This window comes from Podarcis filfolensis (genome assembly GCF_964270895.1).
Source record: "Podarcis filfolensis genome assembly, chromosome: 11".
In the NCBI taxonomy this organism is placed as follows: Eukaryota; Metazoa; Chordata; class Lepidosauria; order Squamata; family Lacertidae; genus Podarcis; species Podarcis filfolensis.
Genome location: NC_139613.1, coordinates 33181029 through 33197404, shown reverse-complemented (window position 1 = coordinate 33197404; position 16376 = coordinate 33181029). Strand labels below are relative to the sequence as shown.

General features: G+C 40.7%; 1 long non-coding RNA gene across 9 annotated transcripts in view; it reads left to right on the top strand.

The window, feature by feature from the left end:
• Positions 1–16376, top strand: part of LOC310745048 — a 133503-nt gene that overhangs the window by 73746 nt on the left and 43381 nt on the right. The gene's annotated exons all lie outside the window — the stretch shown is intronic.

The following is a 16376-nucleotide window of genomic DNA, read 5'->3' as shown; positions in this document are numbered from 1 at the left end:
GAATTGCTTTAACCACATAACAGCAGAACATGCAGTGAGGTCTGTGGTTTATCCTGCTCTGTCTGAGGCGGCTTCCTTGGGGTTACATAAATTATGTATACTCCCTTCACTTTATATAACGGCCTAGTCCCTGAAATATATTAATTATTATGTAATAACTTCCTCTAATTGTTTCTCCCCCTTGAGTATTAAAAAAAAATCAGTTGTATTGACAATAGTGTGAAGGAGTAAAAGATAATTAATGGCTGCTAAGTTGTCAGCGACGCAAAATAAAATACTTGGTCTCTGCTTATAATTCTTGAGAGGGAGAGCCAGAAGTATTTTAGTGATTATTATTTTTGGGGGGGGGGTTCTTTTTATAAGGGGAAACTGTAAGTTTGACGGTGATAATGAGTAAGGAGTTATCATTAGATTATTTATAAACACAGCTTCACTAAGGTGCCGGGAAAATAATACATTAGCACATTATAGATCTTAGTACAATTCCATGCACACCCGAGTGTTAATTGGAAATTTGTAACTATAGGACTGAAATGCTGGGCCACTGCTATAGATATGTGTGTGTATTCATGGACACAAGAAAAAATAAAAGACAAAATAGGCATGAAAGAAAATATCAGGACTGTTAATGACAACAGCAAAACTTCAGCTGCTTGGGCCATATCTATCCTAGAATGATCTCCATGCAGGGTTTTAATAGAATATGGAAAAGGTAGAGCTGAATGTCATTAACATACTGGACTTCCCCCAGCAATTTCATATAGATGGTAGAAAGAATGGGGAACAATGTGGAGCCATTTCCTCACCAAAGAGGTACAAATTTCCTGCATAGTATTTGTGATGCCTAAACCTGATGGGGTAACATAAATAGGTCTGGCAAATGCTCGTGTAGCAATGGGTGAGAAATTTGTTTGGCTCACTGTTTACAGTGGATCAACCTGATTCAGAACCCCCAAACTTGATTGCAGATCAGAACACAGTTTTGGGGCTCAAAGAGGGATCACAAAAATACATATTTTACATACAAAATGTGTATTTGAAGCATGAATTGAGTGGAAAGAATTGAAAGCTGTGGGTTTTAAATTTAAAATGTACGTAAAATGTACGTAACACATATTTCATGTAAAAAGTGGTATACAAACACTTTCAATTTCACGCACGCACACACAAAAGGGAGAGAACAGACCAGGGATTGAGCACCAGCAAGATTGTAACAGGATGGAATTAGATGTCATGGACTGGTTGGAAGCAGAGAAATGGTGGGAGGAACTAGCTGGGGAACCACCAAGGGAAGAAGGCTCAGAGCCCAGGGAATGGGACAATGATGATTGGTCAGAGGGAGAAGAAGGAGAAGACTGGGAAGAGGATGTGTCAGAAGCTGAAGTGGTAACAGTTTAGTGAGCTGGGAGAGTCTGTGGCAGAGAGAAGTCAAGAATCAGAGGCAGAAACTGAAGCTGAAGAGGGGGAGGAGGGAAGTCAAGAGGCAGAGATGAGTCCGTCTGGTGAAGAGTGACTAGTGTCTTCTCCTCCTGTTGTGACAAGCTCCCCACTGACTTCCCCTCCCTACCGGCTTCCAGAACCAGGAGAGGCATGAAACGAGAGGAGCAAAGGCAGTCTGCATGCAGGCACAGTTTCCAATTGCGAGGAGACATAGATGGCTGTGGGAAGGCGGGGACCTTTACTGTCGGCAACTAATTGCATGGACAAAGACCTACAGGGAATGAGCTTCTGTGCTCGTTAGGCCTGACACTCAGCCAAGTCTGTGAAGATCGTGTTTTTGCTAATAAAGAGTTACTGCCAACTTTGAACTGTGTGATTTACTGACTGGCTCGCTCTGTGACAACTGTACACTCAGGCAAGTGGATGCACTCCCAAGGAAGTGCCCTTGCTCATTTTAGTCCTATACTGATGTTTGCATGTGTATACTGCAGCTGTGTAAAAACTAGCTCAAGAAGAAAAAGGAACAAGGGGTGTCAAAATAAAAAAGGTAATTAAATGGGTTAAGGGGAACAATGTGGACACAGCTGTCAAGGAGGGAGTCGCTTTCCCAAGTCCTCCTTCCAAGCTGCTAATCAATCACATGCAGGCACTGAATGGGTTACCAGGTTTTATGGGCTTCTTTTCCAGCACCAGCTACAAAACATCAAACAGCAAGTCTAAAACACAGCATGTTCTCTTTCTCCCCCGGGAGGTTAACTCATAGATTTATAGGGACTGGGGGATGTTGGCAACTAGACAGCCCCATCACATGCTCCCACCTGAGGAAGCTAATTCTTATCACCTGCCTGAGGGGCCCCACCCAGCAGTGCTTGCTCGCAGGATCACTACTTCATGACATCCCTCTTTTCTCTGAAGATGAAATTCTAAATGTTAGAATTTTCATCTTCAATTAGACTGAACCACAAACAATATATTTACCAGTGGTTTTTTCCCCAGGGGAGGAGCAGGGGTACGCATATTCTAAATATTTTGTGAATCTAATGGGAGAATATTTTTTTAAAAAAATTACTTTCTTCTCTAGCATGGTGAATTGTCAGTTCCATTGCTACCCCCGATGGCAGCCTCATTTTCTGTCACAGTGTTTTCTGAGTCTCAGACAGAATGAGAGTACCCCTAAACATTTTTTAAAGAAAAAAGCACTGATATTTACTCTAACAATACTAAAACCAATGATAACTAAGCAAATAAGTTGCAAAACGAAACAAGAAATATCCATAATACATACTACAACATTAAAACACACCAGTTTAAATCAACTTTAATCCTCATAGATTCTAGATAAACAGTCAGCAACTTTCACAATCAAGGTTACTTCACTACTGTGACCACCTCACTTCACTATGATTCTCCTCTGCCTTGTGCCTTTTAAACCTATAAGGAGACTCATAATGTTTTTGGTTAGAATTCCACAAATTATCTGTCACAGCCCAGAGATAATATTATAGTTCACAGTTATGTCCCTACGTTGAGGTAGAGTAATTTCTGTGAGCTTGGTTCTCCCCAGTCTAACATCTCATTTTTGCCAAACCATCAACTCAACAGTTAGTTCCTTTTTTCCTTATTACATTTTTTCTGGAACTGAAGAGACTTAAATAACTCACTCTGCAAAGTAATGAATCAGTATTTCCACAAGCAAATCCATCCAATTCTTCTCTGGCTAGGTAAAATAAAAAGGTGCATTTATTTTAAGGGGCAGAAGAAAATATACAGAATGTCAAGGGAGATTCCACAGGGAGATTATGCTTAAATGGCTGCAAAGAGCAATGTACGGTAATGCCTGTGCAGACTTCTCTGCCAATCAGCTAAGCTCAATAATTTCTTGAGAATTTGTATGACCCTATGCTAAATTGTGGTGTATCCCCAAAGAACAGCTTCAGATGAGACCTCATTATATGATTATGATTTTAGTTGTGTGGGGTTTTTTAAGGAACAATAGAGGAGTTATATCATGCATGGCTCTGCTAGTTTGACAGTTTGGAAGAGAATGAAAACTACAGCTGTTGGAAAAGCTTCTAAGCCACCTTCAATTAAAAATGTTTTAACTCAAGTTGAAACCAATAGCATATTTTTAGGTAGTCAGATCACCTACAGATAACAAGACACATGCTTTCCATGGATATTATCTTTATCAGTTTTATGCTGCACAGCTCTTTCCAAGGCCAGTTCCCATCCCAGGAGAATTTTCATTAATTCTTCACTTCTCACACACAATTCTGTGCCCTGTTTGTTCTACTAAACCTTGGCTTTTCTGCCAAAAAGAAACAGGCTTAATTTACCAACTCTCCAGAAAAAAAGTTAATTAACTTGCTAATCAACTAAGCTGTACACATAACTAGCAATTCCAAAGCAGGATTGCTTCCCAGCTAACACAGTGTTCTACAGAAGACAAAAGTGTTGGGTGTCTGACATCAGTTAGTACTAGTTCAACTTCAAACGAAAAATACTGCTGCCTGCTAAGCACCCCTTAGCCCATCAAGCCACATTAACAAATCTAGCCTGGAGCCTTGGGTCCTTAGATCCAAGACTCAAAGCTGCTTTATTTTCTGTGATCCAGGTGCTGTCCAAAGCTACCTAAAAGAACGGAAAAAAGGAAAAAACAAACTATCACAGATGGTTTTAGCAACAAGTGGTAGCTTCTTTAGCTGTACTTCAAGACAAAATGCCCCTTTTGCTCATGATCTTGGCCAGGCTATTTCCTGTCGGGTTACATCTGATACGACATATTTCTATACCCTCCAACATTCCTCTTATGGAAATCAGGAAGTGAGTCTTTTGGTGCTGTGCTCAACGAGGAGGATGAGATGGCACTCACAACCGACGCTGGTGCTTGCAGTGGTGCCATGTTCTTGCACAAGTCAGCTGGCTCCCAGGAGAGCATGGCACCACTGCAAGTGCTGGCTCATCTTCCTCCCTGAACCACCCAGAGTGGCTTGGGGAAACCCAGTCAGATGGGCGAGGTATAAATAATAAAATTACTACTACTACTCAGAGCCATAGCTAGATGATCTTGTGCCCCTGGCAGAACTGTCTAGATTGCGCCCCCTAGCCACGGACAAATTAGCTCTTCTTTCTGCCTCTCCTCCAACCCCCGCCCCCAATTCAATTCACCCTCTATTTAAAGCCTTTTCTTATAAGGCAATAATCGATATTTTTATTTATAGACATATTTATGTACATATTTTAAAGCCAATTTTGTGGGGGGACCTTGCCTGTGCCCCTGGCAGGGGCCCACTTTCCCACCCTCTAGGTATGGCCTTGCTACTACTACTACTACTACTATTACTACTACTACTACTACTATTGAATAGGACATCTCTATTTTCATCAGAGAAATGTTGGAGGCTACGTCATTGGCCTTGATGTCAGAGGCTGAACTCACCCTGCTTGCAGACAGCCCCTCCTTGGCCTCACCATAGGATCCTGGATCCTTACCCTCTTACAATTTGGTGTAAGGCTGGGTCCTCCTAGTCCTCCTTTGATGAGAAGCTCCATAGTTGAAGCAAGATAATTACATTTCCCCCTCTATGTTTTTCCTTTCCCTCCCTCATTTTACCAGTATTCTCTTCTTCCTTCTTTCTCTCTTCTTTCTCCCTTCTTTCCTGCCTATCTCTTCCTGTTCTCTTTCTTTAAGAGGCAGGCAGGGTCCCAGTTGCTTGTGTAATAGGCAAAGCTTAGAATAACCCCTAGACACTGCAGACATTGGATGTCTTCTTGACTGAAGCTCAGTATTGAGCCATGAACATATCTTGCAGCTTCTGAACTTCTTCAGAATAAATGGAAACTGGATCTAGGTAGTTTTCAGGATCAACTACAAGACAGGACAAAAAAAGAAAGAAAGTTCACAAGGAAAGCTTAGCCAGAATCTGCTGCTGAGCACTGTGTGACTAGACATTTTCACAACTTTTCAAGCCCTCTGCAGATAGCAGAAACACATTTGCCAACTGTTCAATAGTATAATTCTTGAGAACACCTACAGTTGTTATCAGCAGTGTTGAAAGTCTCACCTTAAATTTCTGTGACTCTGGGAGTCCAAGTTTTGAAGCTATATGAGGCAAACCTGCGTGGAAGAATGTGTTAAAAAATGATGTGCAGTTACCATAACTGAAAGTGAAAACTGTAGTCTGGAATCTAAACAGCAATACTGTGTATATTTGTATGTAGTCATGATTCTATGCAAGCTTGGAAAAATACACATAATGCAGAATATTTTTTCAACTGGAGTGCCACAGGCTTCCCTTCTCACAATAGGTGGTGGTTCCATTTAGCTTCCACAGCTAACAGCTGTTAAAAGACCAGAAATTCATCAATTCATTTTTAATCCCATATGCACATGGTTTCTTAGAAGACTATTGATACTCACATGGTCTCCAAATAGGTGGCTGGCATTGTCAGAACTGACCCCACAGTTGACTGCGCATGTGAGCAATCCGCTACTCAGATGCATGAATATGGGAGTCTTGTAAGCAGAACTCTTTTGAGAGTGCAGTACCTTAACCAAAAAGAGACCTGCACATGGAACTCTTCACAGATGGAGCCAACTTACTTGCAGTGTAAGTTGTAATATTTCAGGAAGCACATAACTCAGGGTTTTTCTAATGTTTGCTGATATGCCTTATTGAAATAAATGTAGATGTAGATGCCAGTCAATTTAACATTGACTCAGAGGTTTAAGAGAAAGGAGAGGCTCCAGGTGCCAGATCTCAGTGTGCCAAGTTGCCCATGAGAGAGACAAGAGTTCTGAACTTACCTCTTCCCACTCAAGACAGCAGGTGGGGAGGTGTCTTTTAAAACTGTATCTGTATATCAGCTTCCTTTTGCTGGGATTATTAATAGAATTGTTTGATTTTATTAAGTGCCCCCATTCTTTTTCAACTCTAGAGACAAAGAAGCTTCTTTTTTATGGGAGATGCATCAATCTGAAATGCAGAAAGCCTTTAGTAAAGAACTAGGGAGCCTGTGGCCCTCCAGATTTTATTGGGCTTTTAACACCCATCAGCTCACGTCAGTACAACCGGTGCTCAGGGATGATGGGACCTGGAGCTCTGGAGGGTTGCATATATCTGACATGTTTTTGAAAATTTTAAATTGATGTTTTAGATCAAAGCAATCTGAGTCTAGCAACCTTGATATGCAAAGCAAAAAGCTGTCAGGACTGCATGCACAGAATACGACAAACTTCATCTCTTGTGATTAGCCTCTTGTGATTGGGCCCATTTTCTGTTGTATTCCCTGAGGCTTGAGAGTGAGGCTAGAATGCTCAGAATCGGACATTGTTCATCCTCTAAGTCTGTGGTTAACAGAAAGTGCCAACAGGGTTGTGGTGTGTCTAGCTTAGCCATACACTCTATATAACCTGTACCTTTAGAGTCTACAGACATGGGCAGTGGATCACATGTCCTGACCAGAGGATCTTCAGTGTTGCCCTTTCATAATACTTTCACCTCTGAACAGGTTATGGCATCCCACCATTGAGAGCTGTCCTGTTCTGCTTTAAGGTCAAAAAAAAAGATAGAGCTCAGATTAAAAGATAAACCCATTCTATTTCTCCTTCTATTCAACCATCATAAAGGTACACTGCACATTTCAAGGGACTACTTTTTCAAGATCCTAATAGGTATAACAGATTGGGCTATCTAACATTAGTGCTACATTACCTGTTTGTGACCTATTGCTTACATATATGTTACATGATTAAAATGTGCTAATGCATAAAACACATTGGGAGAAATTTGGCAATTGCCAAGTGCATCAGTTGAGATCGTGGAATTTAAACGGTTAACTGGGCATCTAAATACCATTGATATCAATGGGACTTGAAACACCCTAATTTTCTCTAGGTTGTACCCACAGACACCAAGTTTGATTTTTCTAGAAAATGTTAAACATATGCATTTTAAATTGCGTGTATAATTGTTGCCAACAGTATTTGAAGAGGATGTATCTGGCCTAATTAAGATTGCTTTATAGTGCACCCACATATGCCAGATAGACGAACCATCCTTTAAACACTCAGAAAAATTCCATTCTTCAGTGTACCACTTGCTTTGCGCGTGTGCCGTATTCCATATCTATAGAACAAAGGCTATCTGCATAACTACCACATGGAAGCAGAAATCAGCAAAATTACAGTGTGGGAGGGGGGGAGATGTAGAATACGATAGTCAGTATAATGACCAGGGTGTATGGAATTTAAATGTTTAATGCTGCACATTCAGACTCATTTTTTCTGCAATCCTTTTGAACAGACTGAGATTCCTGGAAGGACAGGAAGAAAACATTGTCATTTGGATACATGTTGGTGTATATACTGTATATATTTGTATGCACAGTTTGCAAATATGTATCTTGTGTATCTCTGAATCTGAATAGAGATCGATGCAATAATTAGCAGCTTGGGAAAGTAAGGAAAAAGAAGCCTCTGCCAAATGCAAATCCTGCATTTATTTATTTATTTGCTAATGCACTGACTGAATGCCAGCTTCCTATTTCCCAGCCATGATGGAAACTTGGAGTACACAATAGAATCGCTGCAAAAATGTGAATTACAAAAATGCACGCATATCTTACTGTGCTATCTTTTCTCCCACAGCTCTCAAATGAGTGTCTTCTAAAAATAGCTACCTACTGTAATTGGTATATTTTACACACACACACACACACACACACAGAGAGAGAGAGAGAGAGAGAGAGAGAGAGAATATTCACCCAAACGATACAATCATGCCAAAGCTGGATTCCTTAGTTCCTCCTCCTCCTATTTAACATATATTTAGTGCCCAGTGCCTGCTCCACTCTATAAATGAACATTTTATAAATGTTATAAATGTCATTTAATAAGCTCTGTGCCCAGCATATGTTGCAATGCAACTGCCTTTGCTATCTGTGTGAGTATTTTATTCATCCTGAATGTATGACGCTTTGGCATCTTGCATCAAAAAGAATGCATGTTCTGTATGCATAAATCGAACTGCTTTTCCAAATTAGTGCTACTGGGTCAAATAAATTAATGCACAGTCTTGACAAAATGCCTCATTAATATACAAATGTAAATTGCAGAGAGATGGGGGGGGAGAGTCAGTTAGCGGGATGTATATTAAGCCTGCGATGTGATTGCAAGACCTTTAGTACTTTGCAGAATCTTTGGTATTGCAAGTCATATTAAGATCACTGTTAGTGTATAAATGGGTAAGTACATACATATTTGTAATATCAAGCCCCTAGCCTGTAAATATTAAGCAAATAAATCATTGGTGAAATTTATGAAACAACCCCCCCACGCCAATTTGACAGTGAAACCACTATGCAAATATCCATTTCATGCTTGTAATGTTGACTGAAAAGCTCTCTGAAAATTAACTATGAATGGTTTCTTTTGAACTGATAAACCCTTTCTTCAGTGGAAACCAAAAGAAATGCTGAAATGAATAAGTCTTTCTTCAGCATGTTAACCCTTTTGTGAAATATTTAAATGTTGTTAGTATGTGAGTACTGAGCTTAATCAACAAAATTGACTGGATTTATGAACTTTTCCCTTCCAAATGCATTTGCATATACCCAGGCATACACATGTACATAAATCCATTTTATTACAGCCATTTTATACAAACTGAACCTTAAGTAGCCGAAGTACTAAAAAAGCCAATCAAACTACTCTTCATATATCTGCAAGTCCAGAAACCTCTTAAAATCCTCTCTTCTAAAAAAAAAGAAGAAGAGGGAGAAGAAAGAAAAGGGGAGGTAAAAACAAACCAACCCGGAAGCCCTGATAAATTATGAGAATGTAGACAATATTGCAGAATATTTGCTAGTTGCATTTTTATTCTTATTTGAAATTTCCACAGGAACATGGGCATGACAGTAATATAAACTACAGAAACAGCGGAGGAGGGGAGAGAAGTAGAACACAGGGACTTGTAAATAAATTCATGAATATCAAGAAGCAGAGATGCTAAGATTATGCATTTTACCACTACACTTCTGTGCTTGTAACCCATAAGGCCAGACATTTGTAAGATGCAGAGCTGCCAGAGAGAGATTGGGAGGGAGGGAAGGAGGGAGGGGAATGGGGGGGGGGGGAGGGACAGCCAGACACAATGAAGCATAATGGCATTCCTGCATGTCTAATAGCTTAAATATGCCATGCCTCACTATATCCACACATTGTGAGTAATGTCAAAGAATCAGTTAATATTTCATCAATAGTTTACTTTTGAATTAAATACTTTTACAAAAAGGGAGATTAGTAGTTTTGAGTGAGAGAAATGAAATGATTAGAGTTAACAATATCCCTCAAGTGCAAGCAAAGCTCTCTGTAGAACTCGCACATTTATGCCAACCATAAACACTGCCTTTTTATTATGTATATGTGGCAATGCCAGGCGTGTGTGTGTGTGTGTGTGTGTGTTTGCTCACGTGTCTCAGATATTAGGCAAATGAATGCAGATGGCTTCAGCATTATCCCCCCCAAAATACATGGCTATATATTTCCAGTGGAAAATGCAGCTATTAGCTGCCATGTTTCTCTCCAGATATTGCTAGAACATATGGGTTTTTCTATGGAAGTGGAAGGTGAGGCGGTTGTTTGTTTGCCAGTATGTTGATTGGGCAGAGACTCTGCCTTTAACAAAGAATGATCGGATTGTCTTAACAAAGAAGATGAAGGCACTATGTGTTGCATACAATAGAGTAGCCACCTCCCAGATCTCTTCAAGCCACAAGTATATGTACAAGGGAGTCCTGAGTGGCTTTTATTTCCAGTGTCTTTTGTAAGCTTTTTGGAGGGCGCCCTTTTCCTTCCTTCCTTCCTTCCTTCCTTCCTTCCTTCCTTCCATCCATCCTTTCTTCTTCTTCTTTTTTCACCCTTCCCCTGCATCAAACGTCAAATTAATTTACAGGGTGCTATTACTGATATTTTCCTTTGGTTCGTGATTTTCTGCGAAAGGCAGGCAGCTGAGACCAAGTCTTAGGATGGGGAGGGGGGAGGGGCAGGAGGAGAACCCGCCGCCACTCTGGTGTGCTCGCCAGCTTCTATAAGCAGGTCTGCCTCTATTTTGACAGCAGGCCAAAGAAACCTCCAGACTTCATTTGCATCCTGAAGAATATCCAGGATTAAATGGAACTTATTTTCATACGGGATTTAGATCTGACATTTATTATTCGGTTCACAGACCTCTTGAAGGAAAGTTTGTTTTCCACTTAGAGATGATTCTCTCTCTCTCTCTGTCTCTTTTTTCCTTCAAAAGATAAATAAAGGTTGGCTTGGAAGCAGCAGTAAATAAATATCTCCTTGGTAATTCTTAGGAATTTATCTTACATGATCGCAAGACAGATGCTTGCCATTAAATTATTACATTTTGCTCCTTAGCATCCAAAAGAAAACTACCTACCGCATCCAGTCTCTGTCATTTGTAATATGTGGCCATTTAACGCAAGAAGTTTATTTCCTGTAAATAAAAATGGCAATAGGATTTTTAACAGCAAATTAAAACAAGAGTTTGAACAGGAGTGATAAATTAAATGTCTGAAAGTATTTCATTTTATACCTAATTTGCCTGGTTCTCGAATCTTTTGTGTGGTTTCATTAATTTTTCCAGCTAACTGTACATTAGTATTTTTATTACACAATCTATGAATTATTGGGTTTCACCCTTATATACTGAGTATACAAGATATTTCTAGTTTGTTTTTCATTGTTTTTTAGATCAAAAATATTTTGGTAGTGCAAAACGTGAAAAGTGATTTAAAGTGTTTTACTGAGGTTCAGTGAAACAAAACTTTACTTTTAATTACCACATAAAGGGGTGTGCTTGTTTCTTTGTGCAACCCAATGTACGAATCTCTTCAGCTCCATATATATATGGATTCCCCTTTGGACATATGATACTATTCTCTAGGATGGAGATGCCCAGGGTTCTGTGGAGCTAGATGGCACACATGGGCAAATTAACTGCAACACAACTGGTCAGTTAGTTAGGTATTTTTATTTCTTTACTTGATGGGGGGGCAGCCTCGCACCCCCGGCTATGCCCATGATGGCACATGCCTTTCACCTTGCATATTGTGCATACATCACTCCTCCTGTAGAGTACTAGTCCCATGCATTCAGCTGCATCCTCAGTGAAAGATAATGAGCACAATTAATACATCAACAAAGATAGTCATTGTTGGTTTTCTCATTGGTGGGTCACTGGGAGGGTGAGGGGCAAGGCAGTGGGGCAGTCAGTGTGCTACAAATGCACCAGTGGAGCGAATACGGCACTCCTGCACCACACTAACCTCCCTGCTGCCTCGCCCTCCCTGTCTTAGTGAGCAACAGCAGTCAGTGGAGACAATACTGAGCTAAATGGACCAGTGGTCAGACTCATTATAAGGCAGCTTCCTGTACCCCTAAACATGAACACATTTTAGGGGGAGATTTAGGGAAAACATTAAAAGTACAGTTAAAGCAATCCCTATATAAGACAAGTGGCTACTTCCAGGAATTAGAGGTGCACAGCAACATCCACTCCAAGAAAAGGCAGCATCTCTGAAGCTCCAGAAGTGCTTCAGTTAACCATTTCCAAAAACCTAGGCACCCTTTTTCTTTTTCTCTAGTCAAATTCAAAACTTCCATCAAATCAAAGCCTAGGGTTGCTCTTTTAGTCTCTCATTCCAGATAGCTCAGTTGGTTAGAGAGTGGTGCTCATAATGCCAAGGTCACAGGTTCGATCCCTGCATATTCCTTCATTGTAGGGAGTTGGATCAAATGATCCTCAGGTCCCTTCCAATTCTACAATCCCAAGATTCTATGATTCCAGATGCTGCAGGAGCTTGGAGGAGCCAGCTGTCATTGGGGCCCATTAATCAGGACACTACTGAATGCAGGACCAATTCTACTGTGAGTGATAGACTAGTATAGCATATTGCAAAGTTCCGGAGTGTCCAGCAGGCAGAGATGGATTTAGGGCAGCGCAACTGGTACCCTGCACTGGGCATTGAGCTGAGAGGGGAGCTGCATGGTGCCACAACTATGACGTAGTGCACACACAGACTGGATGCAGAGAGGCAAGGGGCCTCAAACTTTGGACTCATACAGCACACCGCTGAAATTTGAAAGACCAACATATTCTGTAGCAGATCTTAAGGTGGCCACATGCCAACTAAATAAAGTTTCGGAAGCAGACTCCAAGGTGAAGCTGCCAAGGCAAAATTTATTAGCCAACCTGACATTTGGAAATTTGGTCTCAACAAATCCTTTCTGTTGGCTGGCTTGCTACAGAAAGTATTGCTGCCTCCTTAGGTGTTTATTTACACTATTGATCTAGCTGTGCCTATTCATCATCAATGTTTGCTAGTCTGGAGTGAGCTAACTGGATCTTATTTGTTTGATTAGAATCTGCATAGTTCTGTGACACACGTACAAACTATCTCTTGCATTTTGGTCCCTCGTTGTGAAAAGCCCCAAACATTGCATACCCAACTTTTAAAACATACCCCTCCCTTTCCCTCCCTCCCTCTCTTAGCTTCTAGACAAGCCATAGATCAGTGGTAGAGTACATGTTTTGCATATAAAGGACTCTGGGTTCAATCCCTGAAATGCTGGAGGATCACTTGCAATACTGAGCTAGTCCTGTGCTCCTGGGACAAGGTGGGCAAATTTCAGGTTTTGTTGGATGTAGTGTTTGTCTCCTCAAGGTTTACTAGCCACAACTAGGTGCAAAAGACAGGCAGAATGAAAGAACAGGGTGCTTCTGATCACATTGTGCATTTAAAGCACACCCAGTGCCCATTTGAAGCATACAACTTCCCCCAAAGTATTCTGGGGACTGCAGTTTTCCTTCGCAGAGCTACAGTTCCCAGCACCCATATCAAACTACAGTTCCTAGGAGCCTTTGGGCAAAGTCAAGTGCTTTGAATGTGCATAGGATGTGTTTTAAATGTTCTCAATATGAGAACAGAACTGAGCTCATACTCTTTTCATGCTGAAGTTCACTCCCAATTAACCAAGCATTCCTGCAGTTCAGTTGCATTGCCTGCTTTGCAGGTGGTTGGACTAGATGACCCTCAGTGTCCCTTGCCAATTTATTTCAATATCATCTATAGACCTACCCATAAATCCAGATTTCCTTTATGCTCAGTCCTGTCCTAGCTGATCACTTCATGCATCTGACAAGGTGGTTTCTCATCCATAAAAGCTTTTGCCACAATAAATGTGTTTATCTTTAGGGTACAATAATACTTTGTAAAATGTGATAGGAGGGCTGATTTGCTGTTTGGACTTGTACTACCGAAGTGTAAATGTGTGTGTGCTCACATATTTCTCTTAACGGTTACCTTGCCCTTTCTCACCATCTTGCCTCATCGGAGTATTTAGCACCTGCATGGATATTCTACTAAATAGATTTCTAAGGGTGAAGACAGGTGCAACATAGTTAGATCAGCAGGTACAGGATGGAAGCCTCCTCATTGCATTCTTTTTTTAAAAAAAAAATAGTGATTCCTTTCCAAGAGTGAGTTCTAAAAGTTGGTTTTTTAGGTTTCCCCAGAAACTGGCTGGACATAGAACTGACTGGCTGATGCCTGTGAGTTGACCAAATGCCTCCCCCACAATCGTTGGACCAGTTTTGCACTTCTAAAAAAAATCTAATTTTCAAATTAATAAGAAGGTAAACAGATAAGCAAATAACTGTATATGCAGTGTTAAAATAAAACCCTATACCAGCTACCACCAGCAGGAGGACCACTGGAAGTGGCCTCCTGTTTGCTTGGGTGAAGGTTGGACATCTGCTGCAGTGGAGGCCCCCCACCCTACTACCAGCAGAGCTCCTCTCCACCAGTGAAGGCCAGCAGGGAGGGGCTACACTTCAATGCAACACACACCCCAGCCATCAACATGGTGGAGTAAGGATTGCTTCCTAATTATGTCTTTAGTCTGTCAAGAGAGAGACAGGGGAAACATGTCTCTGCTAATTCTCCTCGACCTCTCAGTGGCTTTCGATACTGATGAACCTTGGTATCTTCTGGAGTGGCTGAGTTGGAGTTGGAGGTGATTCCAGTACTACTTGGAGGGCTGTTTCCAAAGGTTAATGCTTGGAGAATGCTCTTCAGCCCTGTGGAGCCTTCAGTGTGGGGTTCTTCAGGGTTCAATTTTATCCCCTATTCCAGTGGTTCCCAATTAGCTAAATACTGCTGACCCCCTGTTTTTCAAAAGCCAAGCCATGGATCCCCTGTTATTGAAAATGTTGATACCTCTGGTTTTTGTTATGTGAATGGTGCCATGGGCAGACCTTCGCCACTCTGTGCGACTTCCAACATATATAAAAACATATAAAACATTGAACATTAAAAAAACTTCCCTATACAGGACTGCCTTCAGATGTTTCCTAAAGGTTGTGTAGTTACTTTCAGACTCAGCTTGGACTAAATGGAATGTTAGGGTCTCTCCCAATCTTGTGACCATGACTGCGATCACAGAAGGCCAAGCTGGTAGGGCAAAATTAGGCTGATAGATTTGTTGTGAGGAAGAGTGTCAGCCAATTGCAGGTGATTTGTTGCTAAGGAGGACAGAACTATTAAAAGTCCAGCCCAGCTCAGTTCTGCATGGGGACTGGACTGAGTCCATCCTGTTCCATGCAGGCAGGTTTTAAAGGGCAAATCCTTTAAAAGTTCAATAAAGGCTCAACAAATGCTAATCAAAAGGATTAAGGCTCAAAAGGAATTACATTATGTCTCAATTCCAGGTAGAAATGTTACAGATTTTATGCCACATGTAAATGAAGTTTCAAGCAATGAATTCCACCCTAAAACCAGTGAGAATTTCAAACTGATTGGATAGATCTGATTCACTTCAAAAATCTACACATAACATGCCAACTTTTCTACTTTGTCTTTGTAGCCTATCGTGACGTCAAACAACATGCATAGAACAACAGAGGCTTAATTTTTTTCCCTAAGGCAGTAAATCATCCTTCTTAAATCATGACAGCCTATGATTTTTTTAAGTTAAAATCTGACTTTTAACTAATGACATTTTAAACAGTAATATGCTAGTAGAGAGCTTTGTTGGAAGGAATATTTTTTTGTGGGGGGAACACCCCTGAATTTCTTTCTAGTTTTTGATTATTTCAAAGAACAAGATAATATTTTAAAATACTATGGAAATAAAACCATAAGATATTTGTCACTCTTGTTTAAATTGATGTGTGCTGCTGTCCTATAAACGTCACATTAGATAACCCTGGAAAATTACCATAGATCTCCATATTTACCCATATTCATGATGCTGTTTTGCATAGGACTAGTCGCTAGCTCCCTGTACTTAGGTGGGGAGGAGGGGGAGAATAACCCAGTGATTTGACAGACTGAAATTATTGCCAGCATCCTAGAAAAAGACGCAGCTACTGCTCAATTTTGTTTGGTTTATCAGAGAAAAAGAAAAGCCCTAGTAGTAATTATATAAATGGAAATGTTCTGCTACATATTGTGCCATAGAATGTTAACAAAGATAAAATGCTAAGAAATGTCAGCAAAAGTTTGAACGTGCTTCTTTATTACGGGAAAATTTAGACACTAGAAATGGAAAAGTAAAAGAATATTTTCTCCCTAATATAATCTGTTATGCAGCATTTCCAGCAGAAGATCGACACAGTGAGTTCTTACATGATACAGACAAGCTGAGTGCAAATTATATTAGGCCCTCCGTTGTTCCTGCAATGAATATGAAGCCTGTCCTAATGATCCCGTAAGTTGCCAAAAGACTATGGGCACAATCCACCAGGGAGGTTGCTAGGAGCGAGCCCCATTGAAAGGAATGTCAGCTGTGCAAGGGCACTGCTGAAACCCCTCATTTCAATGGGGCTGGTGCAGAAGCAGCTCTGGGTGGATTGTGCCCTCGGAGT